This window comes from Crocodylus porosus, unplaced genomic scaffold (assembly GCF_001723895.1).
Source record: "Crocodylus porosus isolate Cpor-Errol unplaced genomic scaffold, CroPor_comp1, whole genome shotgun sequence".
Classification (NCBI taxonomy): domain Eukaryota; kingdom Metazoa; phylum Chordata; order Crocodylia; family Crocodylidae; genus Crocodylus; species Crocodylus porosus.
The window spans coordinates 33,673,199-33,695,429 of NW_017728950.1; the positions used below are offsets into that span (position 1 = coordinate 33,673,199).

General features: G+C 46.2%; 1 long non-coding RNA gene across 1 annotated transcript; it reads left to right on the forward strand.

Annotated features, from left to right (window-relative positions):
* Window positions 1–845: 845 nt before the first annotated feature.
* Window positions 846–6,539, forward strand: LOC109323483. Its single transcript, XR_002104679.1, has 4 exons — window positions 846–907; window positions 2,334–2,539; window positions 4,293–4,361; window positions 6,467–6,539. It is a non-coding gene; the product is annotated as an uncharacterized LOC109323483 (long non-coding RNA).
* The last annotated feature ends 15,692 nt before the right edge of the window (window positions 6,540–22,231 follow it).

Genomic DNA, 22,231 nt, shown 5'->3' on the forward strand with positions numbered 1-22,231 from the left:
TGTGTATCTCTTCATGCCTCATTGTTTGGCAGGTATACATCTCAGTCCTTCTCAGTTTAGAGTTCCACATTGTTACTGGCTACATATTTTGTAATATGCTATTTTGGCATTAGCACAGCAAATTTTCCCTCCCTCATGGAAAAATCCAACAGAATTTTAGTCATCATGAGATACATTCTGCTTTTCCTGCTAACAGTGCATAAACAGGAAAAAATAGCTCTGCTGAGATCAATGAATCAGGGTAGAAAATGCTGATGAGCTGGAAGACGGCAAATTAGGGTCAAGAACAATAGCATTCTACAGAAATTAAAAAAGCTTGAGATACATCTATATTAATGCTGCATTTGCAAATGGTTTCTCAAGGGCTAATAATCATTAGATTGTTTTAATATATTATCAGCTGTTAAACAGTTCAACAGATCAATTTTTTTTATAACCATGGCTAAATCACCATGCATCACATAACCTACTGATGGTCTCAAAATATGCTACAATACAGACAACTATGATTACATTATCTATTCATATTTTATTAGTTCATAACAAACTGTTTGCCAAATAGAACCTCAATGGAAAGTACAACTGAAATTCTAAAATACATGATAACCCTGTTTATGGATATTTTCATATTAAACCATGTAAGAGAGCAAATATAGAATTACTTTCCCAATTTGGACTTATATGGACAAAATTCCATGAAAATGTTGTTTTTTGTTCTATTCTATCTTCAGCTTACATAGATGATTTCAGTACAGCCATGGTAATTTATATGAGGTGATCTTATAGGGCAGCTGGGATTTTTATCTATATAATGGGTTATGATTTCCTAGAGCTTGGATTTGTGGGAAGCAACATTATGAGCAGTGGCTCTACAGGAGTCATTTTGGGGCTTGCCTTAAAACAGTATGTAACTTCTTTTTTCCTTTCTCTTTCTTTCTCTGTCTGTACTACTGCCCTTTTTTCATTGTCTCACTAAAAGTACTTCTTTACTACCCCATTTGCATACCTTTGGTTGTCTCATATTTCCATTTAGCAAATTTATTTCTGATACCAATGCCTTTCTTGGAAATAGGATGTCAGCTCAAGAATTTTTGCATTATTCTGAATGAAGGATCTATCAGTTATCTGACATGAAGTGACCCCACCTCTTTCTACATGCTTGCAATATCCTTCATGTGCCCCATACATCTTCAGAATCCCATCAACCCTGGCCTTAAACCCCTCCTCAACAGTCCTTACAAATATTGGACAGGAACCTGAACTGCTTACTTGGGTATCTTTGACCTCTTAAATAGTCCTTTTAAAGTCAGTGAGCCTAGCTGCCCAAGTAAAGTTTAGGGCATCAGCCCATTACCTGATAAACGGGAAGATATTTATCTATTTGAGTGGTGGTGACACATAGGGAGTGCATGAGGGTGCACATGCACCCCTTGTGAGCGCTGATAAACCTCCTGACAGGCCGTATTCCCGCTTAAGCAGTAGGGGGTTCAGGTGGGAGTGCTGGTGCCCCCCCTGCGAGTAGGAGTGCTGGATGTAGCGCCACGGCTGCTTCCAGGAGTGCTGCAGCCGCTTCCTGGTCAGTGAGTTTTGCCGTGGGGGGTCCCCCCACCCTGGTTAGTGAGTTTTGCTGGGGGGAGACTCCCCCTGGTCACTGACTAGTCACTGGGGGGGGGGGCACGTGCCTGCCCTAAGGTGGCACCAGTTGCCCATGTATTTGAGTGCATCCGTTTTCTTCATAACGCACCACTACAAAAATGGAAAATATAACAAATGGATTAGGGGAAAGAAGATCACAGCAGAGGTAAAGAATGAGCAGGACACTGGAAAAAGAGTCAAGGAAACACATTTATACAATTTCTCACACTCACATTAACTGCTCCCCACTGTCCATCTCATATATTTTCCAGCAAGAGTATTTTCAAGTGGTGGAATCCAGAAAGCAGCAGGAAACATCTAGTCTGATTCATGTGCTCTCAGATCCAATAGACAATTTTATAACTGAGCCAGTGTCCTCTGAGGATTAACTGTCTGCTTGTCCAAAAGTCTCTTAATGGGCTCAGCAGCGAAGTGAGTTGGAACTTTCTACACTATGCTCCATGCAGCCATTAAATAGGGGCTAAGCATACCTTTAGCTTGGCAAAAGTTCCCCACTTTCCTTTGAGAGAGAGAGAGAGAGAGAGAGAGAGAGAGAGAGAGAGAGAGATGTACAGGCAGACTAAAGCCTCCTACAAATTTCCGTGCAGATGGTGAATTTCTCAGTTTACCTGATCTTCCTCTATTTATTAAATGAGCACTGAATTCTTCAAACTGAACTTAGTATTTTGTTTTACTAGGGCAACTGTTGACAAATCATCCTACTCTCCTCAAGTACGCAAAACAAGAGAGTCATCATTATTCCAGTGTTCAGTAAAATTCATTATTAGTATGCCAGTCATCCTGAGAGACACATGTTAAGGATTAGGGCTTCACGGGACTACGTGCCATGCAAAGATGCAGTAAAGAAACAAATGCCTTGAGGTTGGAGCAAAAGAGGAGTGAGGTAATTGCATGAGCATGTTTTTTTTTATGTAGATCAGCTAAATGAACAAAATAGTTCACCAGCAGCCAAGCTGTCATCAAATGACAATGGTTTATCAGGCCAAGCTCTTCTTATGCAGCACAGCTCTTTTTTCTCCTTCAGTGACCATACCATCATGAGTTTATGTTACTTCAGTTAATGTGCCAGGTCTGTTGGCTTAAAGTAGACACTTAAATCTCTATGTGGTATCTAGGTAGTTCTGCATTTTGGGATGGCTTTCACAGTATATTTCACTTGCTTAGGAAAAATCAGTTTTCCCTGAAGCACGTTTTAATTCATTATAGACCTATTTAGGAAACATTTCACTTGATGGATTTGCTTCCTCTGGGCATGGAGCTAAGAAATGCAATGTTAATAGATTCATAAATTTCTGTTTTACCATACAAAATGACACTTGCAGGGGAAGAGATACTACTGTACACATGCAGGGCTTGATCTTATTCTTCTTGCGGTAAGTGATGTTTTCACTATTATCTTCCAAAAAACCAAGCCTAAAGTCATAGGATCATAGGAAATTAGGGCTGGAAGGGACTTCACAAGGTCATCTAGTCCAGCTCCATGTTCACGGTAGGATCAGCCCTGACTAAACTATCCCAGCCAAGTATCTGTCAGTAGAGCCTGGAAAGTACAGTAGCATAACTAGGCTGGCAACTGCTTCTGCTGCAGCCTTGCAGTTGCACTGGCAGCGCAGCAGCAGTCAGAAGTTGGCACTGCTCCTGTGTGTCACAGCTGCCCCAGGTGCCTGGCTGCATTGTTATGCCTCTGGTAGAGTGCTTCAGGATCCTTTGAGATGCAAGGCTTCCTGAAATGTATCTGGCACTATTATTCTCTCTGTACTACAGCCGTATTTCTTTTCTTTCTGTGGTACTCCCAGACAGTTCTTTAGGTGCTCAGAATTTATTCCTGGTCTTCCCCTCTCCATAATCCCTCTGATAAAATATGCCAGCAGCTCAGGTATCAGATGTGATAATAAACACTTGCTCACCATTGGTATTGTGGTTGTGGCAAAGCTGAAGCTGAGAGCCTTTTCCACTTCTATAATATCCAATGGATTATATTCAACAGTCCTTTTGCTGGTTTTTTATGTTCCTTTGTTGTAGTGGTGACTGGCACTGCTTCTAGAGGAAATGTAGTTACTATATTGTTTCAGTTTTTTTGAATGTCAGTGTATAAATATATTGTTCATGAAAAGAGCTGGACTTTTCAGCCTTACATCTTCTCTTTAGCCATGCAGCACACAGATAACTGTTGTATGAACTTCCTTGCAGCCCCTTACCAAAGTGTCAAAATCCTGACTCAGGAGGACCTTAAGCAGGAGAGTGGAGAGTAGTTTACTTACCCCTCCTGCCCAGACTGCCAAGACCAGTGCCCATTGTGGAGAATGATTTGCAATATTGAATGTGTTGACAGTTAGTCAAAATTATACAAACAACTCATTTTACATGAGCCACCGCACAGTCAGAGCAATGGCTTTTCTCACTGACTAATGTACAAACATATTGTATTCCCACTGAAGATGAATCAGACCCATAGGCTTCATTTCAGTTAGGGTCCTATCTTATACAAGCCTCCCTGAACCAATATCATTTAAAACTACTCCCTGAATTACAGTAAAAACCTATCCCAGGCTCTATCTTGACATGCCAAGTGGCAGGGTAAAAATGCACTTTTTTATCATAAAACAGTCTATAGCAGTGGTGCTCAACCTTTTTAGGTTCAAGGCAGCCTTCAATAGACTCAAGGAAGGCACCCCTCTACAGAATCAAGGCACCCCACCGAAAATGTAAGCTCTTAGCTTTTACTCATTTTTTACTACAAAAAATAATACAGCAATTCTTCTGTTGCAAAGAACTCAGAGACCGTGTCCAGGCAAGCGCAGCCGTTCAGCTGCCCCTCGGGGCTCCATTGCCCAGCAGGAGGGACTTCGTGTGGCAGATTGTACTGTGCTACCGTGGTCATCAAACTAAGGTGCCGCCTGCCCGCACTCCCTCTCCTGCCTGGTCCCACCCACTGGGCTGCAGAGGCAGCTCCTGCCTGGAGCTGGTCCAGCCCGGCTGCAACCCCACACCCTACTGCGGGTGCAGAAATCTTGGGGGGAAGGGGGGGGAAATACCCACTCTGTCGCATCGCTTTAGCCCCCCTGCCCCTTGCTGTTGCATTGCCTCTGCTCCCCTCCTCCCCTCCCCCGCCATGTTGCCTTTGGGCCCTCACAACCCTCCAACTCATCGCATTTGCACCCCGGATCCCTTATCATGATGTCATCCACTGATGTTGCAACCCCATTTAATGTTGCAACGCACAGTTTGGCACCTGGTGTTCTAGATGCACTACAAAGTCTCATTCCTCCAAGCAGGGCTGAAGGGTGAAGAGCTGGGGTTTCTTAAGAAAAAATATTACCCCTCAGATTCCTAATGGATGGTGGGGTGGTCATATGTTGGAAGTTGGCTGCTGTTTTGGTTTGCTTTAATATAAACATGGGCAGACTGCGGTTAAAACACCAGTCCTCTGAGTCACAAATGATAAGAAAAGATCCAGCTATGCAGGTAAACTGAGACAGAGTGCTGAGCATGTTCAAATGTCTGTATTTATATGTGATGGATCCCATTTTGAAGGGAATCAGCGACACAGCATCATTTTGTCATGTTATTTTGATCCATTCTGTCTGTTTATTTCTTCATGGATCAGGAGAGGCAAAAGGTCAAAGAACTGCATTTTTAACTCTCCTCCCTTAGCTAGAGGTGACAGAGGTGCTTGCTGGGAACTTTCCAAGCCAACCATAAGTTGGGCTTTTTTTCCTGTGACTCCCAGACATATTTTCTTGCAGGTCAAGAATGCCAGCTATTTTTAAAGGGTGGTCTTGTCTTTGTGAGTGGAATCTGGAGAATGTTCAAGCTACTTAAGAAAGTAACATTTGGTCAACAAAACTTAAGCCGCTTCAGGATTGTTGGCTTCAGGAGCACCTGGATTGTCCACTTCAGGAGCACTGATAACTAAAATCCTATACATTCCTCCAGCTTCTCTCCCATCATCACATCTTACATTCTGCATTTATCATAAACATTACAACACATTGGCTGCATCTACATGAAATGCTGACTGCGCAGTTGTTACTGTGCAGTCATTTAGTGCTTGCATACGTAAGTAGTAAATGACTGCACCGTAACCAGAGCTACTGCTCAGTAGCATCCCCAAACAGTTTCTTGGTGACACTGACTGTGCAGTAGCCCGTTGCTACTGCACAGTAGTTGATTTTTAGCGTGCAATAGTGTCATATCACACTTTGTGCCATGCAAAGCTACTGCGCAGTAGTAATGTGCTACTGAGCAGTCAGTGTCTCATGTAGATGCATTGAGTTGCATGTGAGAAAGCAGATGAGCAACTCAGCAGGTCAACAGCTGTACAAACTTTATCAAGGCTCTTATGGGAGCAGCTGATCATAAAACTACAGCAGAGGCTGTTTGTTAACAAATGATAAGCAACAACAATTGCAGGATGCAACATGGACCAACTGTCTCATACTGGAGGAAGAAGTGTGTAGAATTAGACCACTGGGCATTAGAGAACATAAGGATAAAATGAATAAGAACCAACAGTGGAATTAATTATCCACTAATCTTGAAAGGAATTAATCCTGTAAAGTCAATGTGAATCAGGCATATTAAATATCTTGTAAGATCAAGCCTTCACACAACTTTTATAGGGAAAAGATATGGGAAGAGATTTACCCTACATGGACAATCATGCAAGTGTACTCATTAAAGGCTAAATCCTGCCACTAGAAACCACCCCTTCTTGTCTTTCCAGGCTCTTGGATATCACAGTGCTTGATGCCTCAGATATACTTAAGAGAACTGTATTGTAACCATGTGTCTAATCTGTTCTGTTTAGGCACCTGTTCTGACTAGACATCTAAAGTAGATGGTCTGCCACCCCCCAGTGGTCAGTCCTTGCCAGCCCACCCTCCTGATATCCTGGTGGCCTAGCTGTTCTTGCCTGCCATGTTTTTGGCCCTTGTTACACAGTAATTTTGGGCGGCTCCTAGAGCTCTTAATACCTGTATTGTTCATACCTTAACATCTAAAACAAATTTTAAGCACTTGCTAGGCAGCTCAAAGTTATGCCATTCCAGGGCAAGCTTATCTCTGATCTGTGTGACCCACTTCATGTTACACTAAGGTGTAGCCCCTCTAGGCTACACCTTAAGCTAAACACCCCACCTACCCCCTCTTTCTCCAGCTGATCCAGATCAGGCAAACTTCCTCTCCACTGTCCCAGCACTCAGATCCCCACTCATTGTCCCCCCATCTCCCTCCCCTGCTTATTTGTAGCTGCCTGCACTCTGTCCCAGGGGAGCAGGTAGGGAAGGGTTAACCTGCCTGCCTGGGCCACCACTGCTGCTCATCAAACTCTATCGATATATTTGATGACATCCTATAAGGAAAATACATTGGGGAGCAGGCCTTTTCACTGGTGGATAGTAGTCATTTGCTAAATTCAGATTTAGGAAACTCCAGGAGCTCCCCAGAATCAGAATGTTTTGCTGCTACTTCTGAAAAAAGTCCTGAGACCTACCAGGTACATATGACCCAATGGAACTCCAAAATGAATTTTAGTAAAGGTAGGAGGATATGGTAGAATAGAATGGAAGTACATATGCAAAGTACGTTTATACGTTAAAGAGATTTGCTCTGAGATTCTGGCTGATGTTCTGGCATTCCTTTCTTTCCTGTAGAAATGTTTCTATCTTAGCTATATAATACTAGTTTAAACTTTCCAAACAGCATGGCAAGTTTGATTTTTAGGAAATCAATTCCTTTTTCACTACATTTTTGAATCCATGATCTTCACATGGAAAACATCTCATTATTAGTCTGATTTATGGTAATAAAATTATGACATGGAGATTTGAAACTTAAATTCCACTTTAACAGAGGTAGGACAGGCGCATTTTGTTTTATGATGCTATTAATAAAATATCTTACCTGGGAAACAGTTCCTAGGATTTAAGATTTTTTGCACTGAGGTCACTGAGTGAAAAGAGTTGTTGGCCTCAGCCTAAGTGGGAGACACACAATTGAGTGACAGCCCCAGCTGAACCCAAAATACAATCTTCATGGAGGCCTGCAGCACCACAGGGAAGGGACTAACTTCTCACTCAAGAGTATCTTTCCAGGTCAGATCTGAAGTGCTCTAATGTAAAGTCCAGAATCTTGCCTTGCTGTTTCTGAATTGTAGCCATTCTACAGATGAAGAGCGCAAAAGTCAAAAGGCATGAAAGCAGAAACGGTGAAGAAATTACTTTTAGGCTACAATGCAACACATACAGTTTGTGCTTGGTAGGCTTGAAAAACCCAGGAACAAAATTCTGCTCTTGCATCAGTATTTTGAATGTCAACCTGTATGCTCTCCTTTCCATCCATGTGTAAAACTTCCATTGGGATCAGCTGGGGAAGCAGTCAAGAACCACAATGAGAATTCAAGAGCAATAGCTTGAAACCACTCAGTGATGATGATGAGAAAGATTTGAAAAGGTCAAAATAAAATGGTTTCCTTTTGTCTTAACCTTGTGGGGTGGATTCAGGAAGGGGGACAGGGACTATGCTAGGAGACAGAGCTCATCAGTACATATTCATGGCTACCTCTATTTGTTGTTTTACCATTCACCTGTATAAAGCAAGTCTGTTGACTGCAATCATTTGCTGCTGTCCAGTATTCCTATCAATCAAACCAACATCATCATGCCTGGTGTTCATAGGACAGTTTTTTCAGCCTTCACTGAAGAGGCCAAGTGTATAGGCTGGCTGACTTTCTGCTTCAATGTCATAGCTGAAATACATGCCCAGGAAGTGTGAGCAATCTCAGCCTAAAGAAAAAAAAAAGACTTATGTCCTCAGGATTGTCAGAGACCAATGGCCATGATGCCATAAGGCCCCAACTCAAACCCTTTGAAGTCCATGAGAATCTTTCCACTGACTTCAGGTTTTTAAATCAGACCTGTGATCCCATGAAATTTACAACATATATAAAATATACTCAAAATTATTTAAATGAAAGGCTTTACCTATGGCCTGGGACCTGATACTCCAGATTTGCCATTATAATGACTGTTCAGAAAGCAAAGCCACTTCAACCTCTGCAGTCTGCCACTAAGATTATAGTGGCACAGACAGGTGCTGAGATAATATTTTCTTTATTATACATAGGACCCTATGCTTGCTGGGGTCAAATCAGCATTGCTTTCTGACCTGGCCATAAATAATGACATGAGTAATGCTGTTGGCTTCAGCTGTTCAGTCTCTGGTTCCTCCTGTGCTCCTGTACCGTAGACTGATTGTCTTAATGAAATGCTTTTACTATATGCCTTGCATACCGATCATATTCTCCTGACTCTGTGCAAGGGATGTGGAACATATTTCCATATGGCACAAAGGAGGGGGGAAAAACAAAACAGGAAACCCAGGGCTGGCAGCCTGACAGCTCAGGCTGCATCCTACATAATGCCCAATAGAAAACAACCCACAGGGTTTTGGCAGCTAGCCCATTGAGGGTCAGTTAGACATGGCAGCTAGTCTTTATCCTCCTCCAGGTTGAACTTTTCACAGTGGATTTTCTGAAGAAACTCTCTTGGTTGTCCTAGGGGAATGAACATGTATGAAAGGAATGCATGTGTTACAGAAAGTAAGGGAGCATATTGCATTGATACTTTATATTAAGGAGACGTGCAATCATAATCATATCCAAGATCTATGTGAATACAGTAGTTACCACATTCAGAACAATAATAGTAAGGAAAGTCATGAGTAATTCACCACTTGTAGTATATATCTACTCTAACAAATGTCTTTTTGCACTACAGCCATATTTTAGGGCTTTATTACCCTGGACCTCTCTTTCTGTTTGGACAGAACAAACTCATTCCTCTCACCTTCTGTACCTCTATGGATGGAACATCATTGGATTACAGTGAAAACAGTCCTCAGAACTGGATGGTTCTTATGCAACTTCTAAATTCCTTCTGACGCGTCTACACGTTCATGAATGTGCCATACTTACTGCACATTAAGCTTAGTACTTGTATAATCAAGTACTAAATCGATGCATACTAATCAGTGCTACTGGGCATTGCCATCAGTGCACGCCTTTTTAGTGACACTACTGTGCAGTAACGTATTAGCACTGTTTTTGATGTGACGCTACTGCAGAGCAGGTGCAGAGCACAGAGCTCAGGGCTGGGGCTTAGAGGCCACGCCTAAAACAGTGGGCCTTGGCTGCAGGACCAGCCAGAGTCAAGAGGTGGAAGCCAGGAGGGTTAAAACCCCAACACAGGAAGAAAGGCCTGAAGCGGCCTGGAGACATAGGGACAAGTGTCCCACCTGACTGGTGACTCAAAACACCTGCGAGGCATGGGTCATGGTGTAGGGAAGGAGTGGAGCCATGCAATTACCCCTTAAAGCACTTACCCCCAACATCTGGGGATGATTAATGCAAGACCAGGGCAGCCTCCTGTGCTTTAATAACCATTTACATCAAGACATGGTGGGTGAAAGAAGGGTGAACTACCCAGAGAAGAGGGTGCAAGGAATCTGCTTTGCCTCCAGGGGTTTCATGGCCACCCTTTTGGAGATGATGCTCAGTGACAGGCATACTCCAGCTGAAACAAGTTAATGTTTTTAGTAGATTCTGCTTCTGCTATAGAAGGCTGTTCCATAGATAAATGAGAGACCATTAACATTTCTATGTGCCTTTGTTTTTAATATTCAATGACATAACTGTAACCAGCTAACAAGAGAGTCCACTGTTACATAGTTGCCGTGCTTAACCCAAACAGTCCTTTCTTAAGAACTGAAACTAAGAGTTGGTGATCTGTGATCAATGTGAACTTTCCCATGCAGATATTGGTTAAATTTCTTCATTTCCCATACCAGACTTAAAGCTCCTTTGTCTATCTGTGCATCATTCCATTCTGCTTCTGTAAGTGATTGTGATGCAAATGCTATGAGCTTAATAGCACCAGCCACAGTATAACAGCCCCAATGTCATGTGAGGATGAGAGGTTAAATTGAACCCATCATTCACTAACAGAACACCAATACATGGTCTCAATTTTGCATCCTAAGGAAAGAATGTATCCTATCAGATGTGACTGACTTTTTTCCTTCTAGGAAAGCTTCCTGTAGAAATAAGTTGCAAAACATTTTGGCTACTTACAGATGTGAACCCGCCCCAACAGCACTTTAAGCTCAGCGTTACCCTGTGCCAAGCACAGCGCATGCCCAGAAGAGGCACATTAGTCTGACCTGGCTTGCCCGATATTTGTATAGATTGTGTACTTCAGCAGGGCTTTTTGGCGCTTTTATCTAATAGCTGATTGAATTAGCTTTAGATAAAGTACCAAAAAGCCCCACTGAAGTACTCAATCTATATAAACGCTGGAGATCCGGATCAAACTTACGTGCTTTCTCTCCTGGTAAAACGCTGCCTCTTTCTTTTTCATGTCTATAAGTACCCTTTTGACTCTGGCATTTTGGGAACAGCTTTAATCATCTCTTGAGACTTATGTAGGCCATGTATGTCAATAACACGGCCACAATAAACAATTGTGTCTTTGGAAAAATTGACATTACATATAATTTGCTTACAAAACATTCTTCTTGACATTCTAATACTCTCTTCAAATTTTGCAGATGTTCTTCATCCTTTTCACCAGTTGCAATGTCATCCAAATAACACCGTGTTCTTGACATCCCATTGACACTGTGTTCTTGACATCTGATCTATTGCTCACTGCCATATAGCAGGAGCAAAGGGAATACCAAACACTAATCTTATTATATTGGTATAACCCTTTTTGCATAGTTATGGCAAGATAAAACTTTGAATCTTCTACTTCCATCTACAGGTAATCTTGAGCTAAATCAATTCTGTTAAATCTCTCACCCCCTTGCTAATATGGCAAAAACATCTTTGGTTTGAGGAAGGGGAAAATGTATCAACTTTCAGTAAAAGGTTCATAGTAACCTTAAAATCCCCATGACCTTTAGTGCACCATTTAACAAAAAAAGTCAGCACTGTAGGCATGCTCTGCTTACACCAGGCTACTTTTAAAAGTATGCCTCCTTTTTCTTGATGGTTCAATTCAGCATCTACCTTGGTGTACAGGTTATAAGGAACTGGCTAAGTTGTTTTTTTTTTTTTTTAAACTTGGCCTGGGCATTTTCATCTCTACTTATTCTCGCTTTGATATGCTTTAAAATTGCTATTCCTTCCCTGGCCACTAAAGAGGCCTGGCTTTATCCCTTCTAATTGTTGTTTAACTGCTTCTGCAGGAATCTTTGAAAGTGCCTGTGGGATCTTTACACAATTCCAGAGCAGGGGATTTTTTTTTTTTTTAAAACCATTCACAACAACACAGAGCAGGTCCCCTTTTTTCAACAACATGTAGATCTAAGAGGCACCAATTATTACTATTCTATTCTACTGGCGCTCGTAGATTCATAGGCACTAGGGCTGGAAGGGACCTTGGAAAATCACCGAGTCCAGCCCCCTATCCCAAGGCAGGAAGTCAGCAGGGATCATAGGATCCCAGAAAGATAAACATCCAAACATCTCTTGAAGGCATTCAAGGTAGGTGCTTGAACCACCTCCGGTGGCAGTCTATTCCAGACCTTGGGGGCTTGGACAGTAAAGTTCTTCCTTATGTCCAGCCTGAAACAGTCTTGCAGGAGTTTGTGACCGCTCGACCTCGTCATCCCTTGGGGCGCTCTGGTGAACAGATGTTCCCCCAGATCCTGGTGGTCACCCCTGATAAACTTATAGGTGGCCATCAGATCGCCCCTGAGCCTGCGCTTTTCCAGTGTGGATCTTTTACCCCAAGTTTGGTTGCCATTGGCAACTTGGCCAGTCTGCTTCTGACAGCAATGTCTACATCATTAATGAAGAGGTTAAGATGTTAAATAGTACAGGACCTAGGACAGAACACTGAGGGACCCCACTGGTCACAGGGCACCACAACGATTGACTTCCATCAACCACCACCCTCTGGGTCCTACCGCAGAGCCAATTCCTTAGCCAATGGATCGTGGTGAGGCTGCAGTTGGCCAGTTTTGCCAAGAGGTGATCATGGGATATCAGATCAAAGGCTTTTTTAAAGTCAAGATATATGACATCAATCTCTTCTCCCTTGTCCAGGTGATAGGTCATCTGGTCATAAAAAGAAATGAGATTGGTCAAGGAGGACCTACCCGCAGCAAACCCGTACTGGCTATTCCTCAGGATGTTGCCATCAGCCACTCTGTTAAGAATGGCCTCTTGTGAGGGAGTGGGGCCTAGGAGCAGCCGTGAACTCCCTAGTGCCCCCCTACCGACACTTAAGGTGGACTCAGCACCCTCTGTTTCTCGCCCGCCACATCTTTGATGATAATAGGTTTAGATGGGAGGCTGCCTTTATCCCCCTGGTGAACGGCGTGAGTGTTCCTACCCCTACTCCATATGGGGTGCCTCTGGCCCCCTGCCTTAAGGGCTATGCGTGCCTCCTACCTCCCCTTTAGCATGCCCCAAGCCTTGCAGCTGTTCTCTGAATGTTGTTTGGTCCCTTGCCCTCTGGCACCCCCCTGGGCCTATCACGCCCTGGTGCCCCTCTCTGGCACCTCTGGGCTTACCACACTCTTGGCGCCCCGAGGCTGTCCTGCCCCGGCGCTCCTCTCTAGAACTTCTGTTGTTACCGGCGCCCCTGAGCCTGTCACGTAGCCACCGCCCTGTTACCGGCGCCCCTGAGCCTGATGCGCCCTTGGGCTACCACTCAGCCCGCTGCCCCCTTCTGGGGCCTGTGTCGTGCCTCACGCGCGATCATTGCCCCCTTCTGGGGCCTATGCTATGCTCCGCGCGCCTGTTGCCCTCCCAAGGGCCTGTGCTGCGCTTCTCACGCCCGCTGCTCCCTTCCGGGGCCTTTGCCATGCTTCCCACGCTGGGCCTACAACCCCCACTCGGCGAGCGCCTCTCTGATACTCATCTGCTGTGCTGACTGCGTCACACACTCCGTGCCCCCCCGCTGGGCACCAGGAGCCCCAAGCCACTGTGGCGCTCCTGTGAGGTCTCCTCACCCCCCTACAGCCTCACCCGGTCCTCCGGTTCTAATCATAAATAAATCTAACAGTCAGCCAGCCGGCTACAACATAACAAAAGGCCTGCCGGCTTATAATCCAAACTCCACACAGTGCTGGCTCTCAGTCATACTGCTGTCCGGACTCACTCTCTCCCTCCCCTCGCATCAGTGCAGCCAGCCAAACCACCATCATTGACCCTGCTGCTCAGCTCTCCTGCAGCTGCCAGAGGGGAACTGCTGCTAGGCCCTGGCCTGAGCTGTTATAAAGGGCCTGGCCCTGCCCCCTTCCGGTCACCTGACCGGCTGGTTGCCATAGCAACCCGCAGCTGCACTGCCCTGCTGATTGACATCTCTCCTTCCACTTATCTAAGGCACAGGACACCTCAGTGCTCCTGTGATGCATCTCCCCCCTGAAGTTCACACTCATCGGGGGGCCGTCCTGCTTCTCCGCGAGATATGCCACCGTCAGGGGGCGGGGGGTGGTGTTCTTGATGGCCTTCTCTTCCCGCAGGCATCCCACAGCTTCTAATCTGGGGCGGAGGTTTTAAGGTGCCCCCAACTCGCCTTTTACCCAAGGGTGCAATGTGTGGGATTTATTGGGGCTTACCTGCCACAGGTAGCCCCCCCCACGTTAGCTGCCCTTGGTAGATTGCCTACCTCACCCGCTGCTCTTACGCCTGCTCTTCGGGATCTCCACTCTCTTGTCCCCGTCCTGGGTCCTTTCGGGGCAAGGGTCCTTCAGGCTGCCGATCGCTCATGCCAGGCCTGGACATCCTGGAGCTTTCCCCATATTTCCCATTGGCACCTCTGTGCCTTATGGGCTTGCTCTCCTCTCCAGAACTCAACCTTGCCCCGCCTCATGTGCCTTCCTCCAGGCCCCTTATAAATCTTCACCCAGGCTACCTTTCCCACCTTTTCTTCTATGTTGTACCTGAGGGTCCTCCATATAACCCGTTCAGGTATCCTGGTCATGTATAAACATGGCCTTTTCCCCAGCCCAGGGTTCCACCCTTCTAGGTGCTCTTCAATCTTTTCCTTGTGGACCTGGGTTCCCTTCTCTTTTTGGGGTGATCCTACTCCCCGGTTCCTGACTCCAGCCACACGCTTGCCTTGTTTTAGCAGTGAATCCTCATATATACAGCCCCTGTCTTGCCACTGGGCTACCTTCTCTAACAGTTGTTCTAGCTGGACTAGACCGCTCAGATGTAGTTCTCGCCACCGGGCCCACCTTATTTCCCAGTCTACCCAGAGGTCTGCCTGTGCCTCCTTATGTAAGGCCACTAGTTTCCTCTCGGTAGGATTCTCCTCCTAAATGTGTCTTCGTAGCTGCCCTGGTTTTATTTCTCCCCTAGGGCAGTTCTGATTTTCTACCCGGGGAGGTTCCTCCCGCAATGACCCCTGGATTAGTATGGGCTGGAGGCTCTCAATTTGAGTCCCAGTTTGCCTCAGAACCTCAATCGGGGCTCTCCTTTCCTGCAGCTCCTCCTGGACGCCCCCCATGTAGCCCTGTAACTGCTTCTCCACAGCCTCCAGCTCCTTCTCCAGGCTGTCCGAGCTCACCCGGGTTTGCACCCCTTGCTCCACACAGCCCTTCTCCTTTTCTTCCCCTATCTCTAGGACTCGGGGAAGTTCCTCGGCCGTCTGACTGCCCATCTCAGACACCCTATACTTGCCACTTCTAAGTCTCTGCAGCTCCTCTGTCAGAATTCGTACCTCCTCCTGTAGCTGCCCTTGATTTACCATGAGGCTCACCTCTCTTGCTTGCCTCTCGGCCAGCAGTGTCTCCAGTACTTGGGTTTGGTCCCTGAGACAGACTTTTTCCTTCTGCAGACCCTGCAGTTGCTCTTGTAGCTCCTCATTTTCCTTCTTTTGGATTGCTACTTCTGCCTCTTTATCTGCCATGAAGGCCATTATCTTCTCCATTTGTTTTGCTATAATTTTATTTATTCTGGTCTGTCTGGATACGGTCCTCATTTAACTCCCTTTGTACTGTACCCACTAAGCGTTCGGCCCCTCCACATCTTTCTTGCCAATGCTCTAGGTCCTCCTGAAGTTCCTGTACCTGCTCCCCTTGAGCCTGAAGCTCTCTGCGCAGGGCTGTTATGACCTCCCTTGAGACCACCAACTTCTGCTGTAACTGAGTCAGCTCCTTTGTCAGGGTCCTACCGGCCTCACGGGCCTGATCCCTGCGCTTCCCCAGCTCTGCCTGCATCTTACACAGCTGGTACTCCCTCTCTTGGCTCCTTTTAGCCTCGAGAGCCATCGCCTGTTCTAATTTCTTGTCTCGATCAGCTTCCATAGCTATGAGGCGTCTCATTTCCCTCACTGCCCCCTCCTTCTTACCCGGCGACCAGTGTCGCTCGAGGGCAGCCGCTTTTGCCTCAGCGCTCTCCTTTTGGGCCTTCACCAGTTCCAGCTCCTGCTCGAGCCGAACTACTTGTTCCTCAATCTCTCCCATTCTCAGTCGCCATGCAAACTCCAGCGACTCTTGGCCTTCCACAGCCCCTCCCTGGGCCATGTCCTCGCGGGCCTCCTCTAATCACCCCACGGCCTCAGTCTCTGCACAGCAACCTGAGGAATGGGTCTCCATACTCAGTTTTACATCCATCTTATTCTAGCCCCCTGGGTTTGTTCCCCTTTCTCAGGGACACGGGTTCTATCCCCGCACACGGCCGACTTTCCTGGCCAATGCACCAGTTGTGAGGGAGTGGGGCCTAGGAGCGGCTGTGAACTCCCTAGCGCCCCCCTACTGACACTTAAAGTGGATTCAGCACCCTCTGTTTCTCGCCCGCCACATCTTTGATGATAATAGGTTTAGATGGGAGGCTGCCTTTATCCCCCTGGTGAACGGCGTGAGTGTTCCTACCCCTACTCCATATGGGGTGCCTCTGCGCCCCCTGCCTTAAGGGCTATGCGTGCCTCCTACATCCCCTTTAGCATGCCCCAAGCCTCACAGCTGTTCTCTGGACGTTGTTTGGTCCCTTGCCCTCTGGCACCCCCCTGGGTCTATCACGCCCTGGTGCCCCTCTCTGGCACCTCTGGGCTTACCACACTCTTGGCGCCCCGAGGCTGTCCTGCCCCGGCGCCCCTCTCTAGAACTTCTGTTGTTTACCAGTGCCCCTGGGCCTGGCACGTAGCCGCCACCCTGTTACTGGCGCCCTTGGGCTACCGCTCAGCCCGCCGCCCCCCTCTGGGGCCTATGCTACGCTCTGCGTGCCTGTTGCCCTCCCAAGGGCCTGTGCTGCACCTCTCATGCCTGCTGCTCCCTTCCGGGGCCTTTGCCGCGCTTCCCGCGCTGGGGCTACAACCCCCACTCGGAGAGCGCCTCTCTGACACTCGTCCGCTGTGCCGACTGCATCACACACTCCGTGCCCCCCCCCCGCTGGGCACCAAAAACCCCAAGCCACTGGGGCACTCCTGTGAGGTCTCCTCACACCCCTACAGCCTCACCCGGTCCTCCGATTCTAACCATAAATAAACCTAACAGTCAGCCAGCCGGCTACAACATAACAAAAGGCCTACCGGCTTATAATCCAAACTCCACACAGTGCTGGCTCTCAGTCATACCGCTGTCCAGACTCACTCTCACCCTCCCCTCGCATCAGTGCAGCCAGCCAAACCACCATCATTGACCCTGCTGCTCATCTCTCCCGCAGAGCTGCAGCTCCTGCAGCTGCTAGAGGGGAACTGCTGCTGTTATAAAGGGCCCGGCCCTGCCCCCTTCCGGTCACCTGACCGGCTGGTTGCCATAGCAACCCGCAGCTGCACTGCCCTGCTAATTAACATCTCTCCTTCCACTTATCTAAGGCACAGGACACCTCAGTGCTCCTGTGACACCTCTTCAATAATTTTTTTTCCAAGACCTTCCCCGGAATAGAAGTCAGGCTGATGGGCCTGTAGTTAGCCAGATCCACTTTCTTCCCTTTCTGGAAGATCGGCACCACATTGGCCTTCTTCCAGTCTTCGGGCACTTCACCAGAATTTCTCAAAGATCCGTGCCAGGGGCTGAGTTATGATGCTAGCAAGCTCTTTGAGTACCCTGGGGTGTAGGTTGTCAGGGCCAGGTGATTTGAAAGTGTCCAGCCTCTCAAGGTGTTCCTTCACAAGGCCAGCATTGTTGGAGGGTAAGGAATCTCGCTCCCCCGGCACTTCCCGTCCTGTAATTGGACCCGTGAAAAACTGATGCAAAGTACCCATTTAGCAAGTTTGCTTTTTCCTGTGCATCGGTTGTCAATTGTGCCATCTGGTTTAGAAGAGGTCCAATGTTGCCCTTGCTTTTCCTCCAGCTCCCCACATATTTAAAAAAGGACTTTTTATTGTCCTTGATACTTGTAGCTATCTGGAATTCTGTCGCAGCCTTGGCTTTCTTGGTTCACTCTCTACAGGTCTGGACCAGTGTAGAGTATTCCTCCTTGGTGGTGGATTCAGTCCTCCATCCTTTGTAGGTCATCCTTTTAAGACACCAAAGGTCCGCTAGTTCCCTGGGGAGCCAAGGGGGCTGCTGTGCCCTTTTGCTGCCTTTCCTCTGAGAAGAGATGACTTTGCTTGCGCATCCAGGATTACTCCCTTGAAGAGCAACCACTCGTGCTGCACTCCCCTCCCCTTTCGGTTGTAGCCCTTTAGGGCCTCACTGACAAGCCTCCTTAGCTTGTCAAAGTCAGCTTTCCTGAAGTCAAGGACTTCTGTATTACTGACTGACTTGCCAGCTTTATGGCGGATGTTGAAGGTGATCAGCTCGTGATTACACTGACATAGCCCTATTTGCCATGATCTTTTCATGTGTATGCTTTTAACAACTCTGGTGCCTTTCTTAATTTTAGATTTTTAAAAGGTGTGTGTTTTTTGGTTTTTTTTCATATTTAAATATAAGATAATAAACACTAAAGCCTGTCTCCAACTCTATTTTAAGGGTTTTCCCAGCAACCCCGGCATGTCAGCCAGATAGCTTTTTAGCACCTTTGTTACACATTATATTGGCCTAGACTAGCTACTCCATTCTTACTATCTTTGTCACTACTGCTCCTATCTATTACATATCTTTCTATTTCCTTTTCTATACTTTACCTTACTCTCTTCTTTATTTCTCTTAGCGCAGCACACAGCTTGGATATGTCCCTTTTTATTGCAACTTCAGCATTGGAGATCCTTAAACCAAAAACTAGCTGGGGCATGGGATCCTTTTCCACACCTATAACACATCTGGCTGCAGCATGCACTGACTCAACTGTTGCTTATTAAATTCCTGTTTCCATAGGCACTCCTCTGTGATTCAATGGCATCTTTTTCTACAGTTTCCATAGCTATTCCAATCTCAGAAACGCACTTAAAGATGAGGTATTTCTCTGCTAAGAGCCTCTTTTGTATGGCATTGTCAAGTAACCCACACACTTTTTTTTTTTTTTTTTTTTTCTCCAAGGGTCTCATTCAGTCCATCCTTAAGAGTACAGTCTTCTGACAATTTCTGTACCAATATTGCAAAAGAGGAAATAGATTTACCTTCAAGTTTCTTGCAGAACGGTTTAATAAATAATCAATGGCCTGGGTGCCAGATGCTTTTGGACAATTTTAACTAAATCTTTAAAGGGGTTACTTGCTGGCTTTTCTGGGGTGAGTAGACTGCAAGGATATTGTGTGTTTCACCTTCCATCAAACCTCAGTAACGCATACAGATGTTTCCAAAAGAGAAATCTCATTTACTTAAACTGTTCCAACCACTCTATATATGTGGGCCAGTTTTTCCAGAGTGCTATCATAAGCTCCAGCTGTCCCAATATAAGTAGCCATTTTTGGGTTCCAACAGATTTCAAGTACTTGCAACTAAAACAAATTCTTCAGGTTGATTTATTGCATGCCCTGTTCCTAGGATCCCATTCTCATTGCCACTTATTACACTTGTCCCAGGGCCTTTACAAATAAATGAATCCAGCCACAAGTATAGGAAAGAATGATATCAGACTGGCAAGCACAGAATATATTGTAAATAACTATGCATTCGTTTCTATTAGCAGATTCAACATGTAACAACAAAGTAACTTTAGATTCACACTTCTGGGTAACCACTGGTAGGCCTATGCAAAATTTTGCCGGCTGTTTCATTTTGATACTGTTTCAACTCATTTTGAGCTTGAAACAGCAAAATCGAAACAAGGGGTTTTGAAACAGCCTCAAAATGAAACGAGGGCAGTCAAAACATTTTGAAAGTTTCTAAACGTTTTGAGTTTCAAAGCTCAAGCTGAGCTTGCCTGCAGGGAAACAGAAAGTAAGGAGAGGGAGGGAGAAAAGAGGAGAAGGACTGCTCTGATATTGACTGTGTAGCTGGCCAGTGACTGTGATCCTTCCTTGAGGTCACTTCCAATCCCAGTGCTCTGGGGGAGGGATGGAAAAACAGCATAAAAGGCAGCATTGTTTGACCGGGCCTACTTTCTGCCTTGAGGTCTGACAGTTACTGAGCTATCTTCCAGCAGTTCAGGAGTGTTAGACAACAAAGGCTACTACTACCATTGATTTGAATGATTTCTTACTTGCTAGCCTAGCAAGTGTGATTCCATAATACCTTTTTTCTTTCTTCTAGACACTTTTTTATTTTATAATTATATTCATTTATTTATTCTTTTCAATTTTATAATTATATTGGATATTACACTATAGAATTTATATAGCAAGGGAGATGCATTTATATTTTATTTCTTACATTTATACCTGGTGGCATATACCACATACCTTATAAAATTCATATAGGAATGCAGATACATTTAGATATTTTTATAAAAACAAGACACTACAAAACACACCACGAAGCATGGTGGAAAGGCAGCTGGCAAGGCTTCAGGGAGGGATGGGAGAGGTGTGAATTCCCCACTCTCTCCCCAAACTGAGCAACAGCCTCTTTCCTACAATTAGCAGGGATGAGGCTTCCAGAAGCTGCAAGGAGAGGGGAGTAGTGCCAGTGCCACTGCCTGTGCCTGAGACTGCATCCCCTTCAAGAGCACCAGCCATAACCCTCCCCCACACCACCATGACAAGCAACAGCACCAGCATGAGAGTCTCTTCCACCCCCATTTCACTTCTCATGCTAAGCCTTCCAGTGCCAGAGGAAGAGCTGGAGCTGGATCCGAGTGCCATAGCAAGGGAAATTCTGGGGAAGGAGGAGGAATTAGCTGAGTCTGTGCTCCACACTTCTCAAGTTTCCCCTACAACCAGGTCTCCTTCCCCAGAAGGCATTTCAGAGGAGGGTGAGGTAGAGGTTGCATAGGCAAGTGGCCTGGCTGAGTCTGCTTCTCCTGTTGCTGTGCCTGCGCCTGGTAAGGAGGGGGAAATTGCAGCATCCGCACATGCACCTGCACGCCAGAAATGAGTGGGTAGTGTGGTCTGGGATCATTTTGAGCTGGCAGATGATCCCACATACAGTATCTGCCTGCACTATTGAGCCAAAACCAGCTGGGGCAAAGGAACAAAACACATGAGCACCACGGGGATGCTGATGCCTCTAAACAGACACCACCCCTTTGCCTCTGCTCCTCTTCAGCCTGACACAGGTAGTTGGGTATTCTTGTCTTTGATAGATTCTGGTGTGCAATTTGTGGAGGTACTGGAGATTTGTTGGCATGTTTTGAGCTGTAGGAAGTTGGCTTCTGGTGATGAGGCTGACTCAGCCAGGCTTGGTGCTTGTTTGAATTTACATACCACTTTTTCAGAGGCGGGCCTATGAACTTCATTTCATCAGCCTCCTAGGTACAGAAACTCATGGACTTAACATAGACATTGAATTTTTGATACACTACAACCTGCCGGACATCTGACTCCCCAGGTACCTCTCCACTTTTACCTGCGCTGCTACTTCCCTCTTCCCCACCTACCCATCCCAGCCTGTCCCTCACCCCCTGATGCCTCCATTTCCATTTTCACTGACTGGCTTTCTTGCCTGCATTGCATGCCAGCCCCTGGCTGCTTTACTATTCCTTGTATCCAGGAACAGGACACATACACACCAACTGCAGGTGCTTCCTCAGCCTGATAAAGGGTTTTTCAACCTGAAAATTTGCTAAGATATATTTTTGTAACTATTCAGTTGGTCTGCTAAAACAGACCAGATTAGATTGACCCAAAGGAAAGGACCTTGTCTGCCAGTGCCACGTCTTTAGACCAACACCCCTAGCACTTGAACGGAAGGAGGCAGGGCCCTGGGCACATCTAAGCCCCAGGGCTGGGGCTGGCAGGAAGACTTCTCTGGCAGCTGTTGGAGAAAAAGCTCCTGCAGGAGAAGAAAGAAAGGCTCTGTCACAGTTTGGCTGCCTTAGATGCTGCTGGTGCTACTGTCCTGCTACTCACTAAGTTATTGTTTTACCTGTTGTCACTGTGTATTTTACCTGTTGTCATTGTAAACACCGTACCAGTGTTTAACCCCGAAAAATGCAAGGTTCTCCACCTTGGGAAGAAAAAAACCTGCAGCATCCTTATAGGCTCGGCAGTGCTACGCTGGCTAGCACTACAGAAGAAAGAGACTTGGGGGTCATCATTGACCACAAGATGAATATGAGCCTGCAATGTGATGC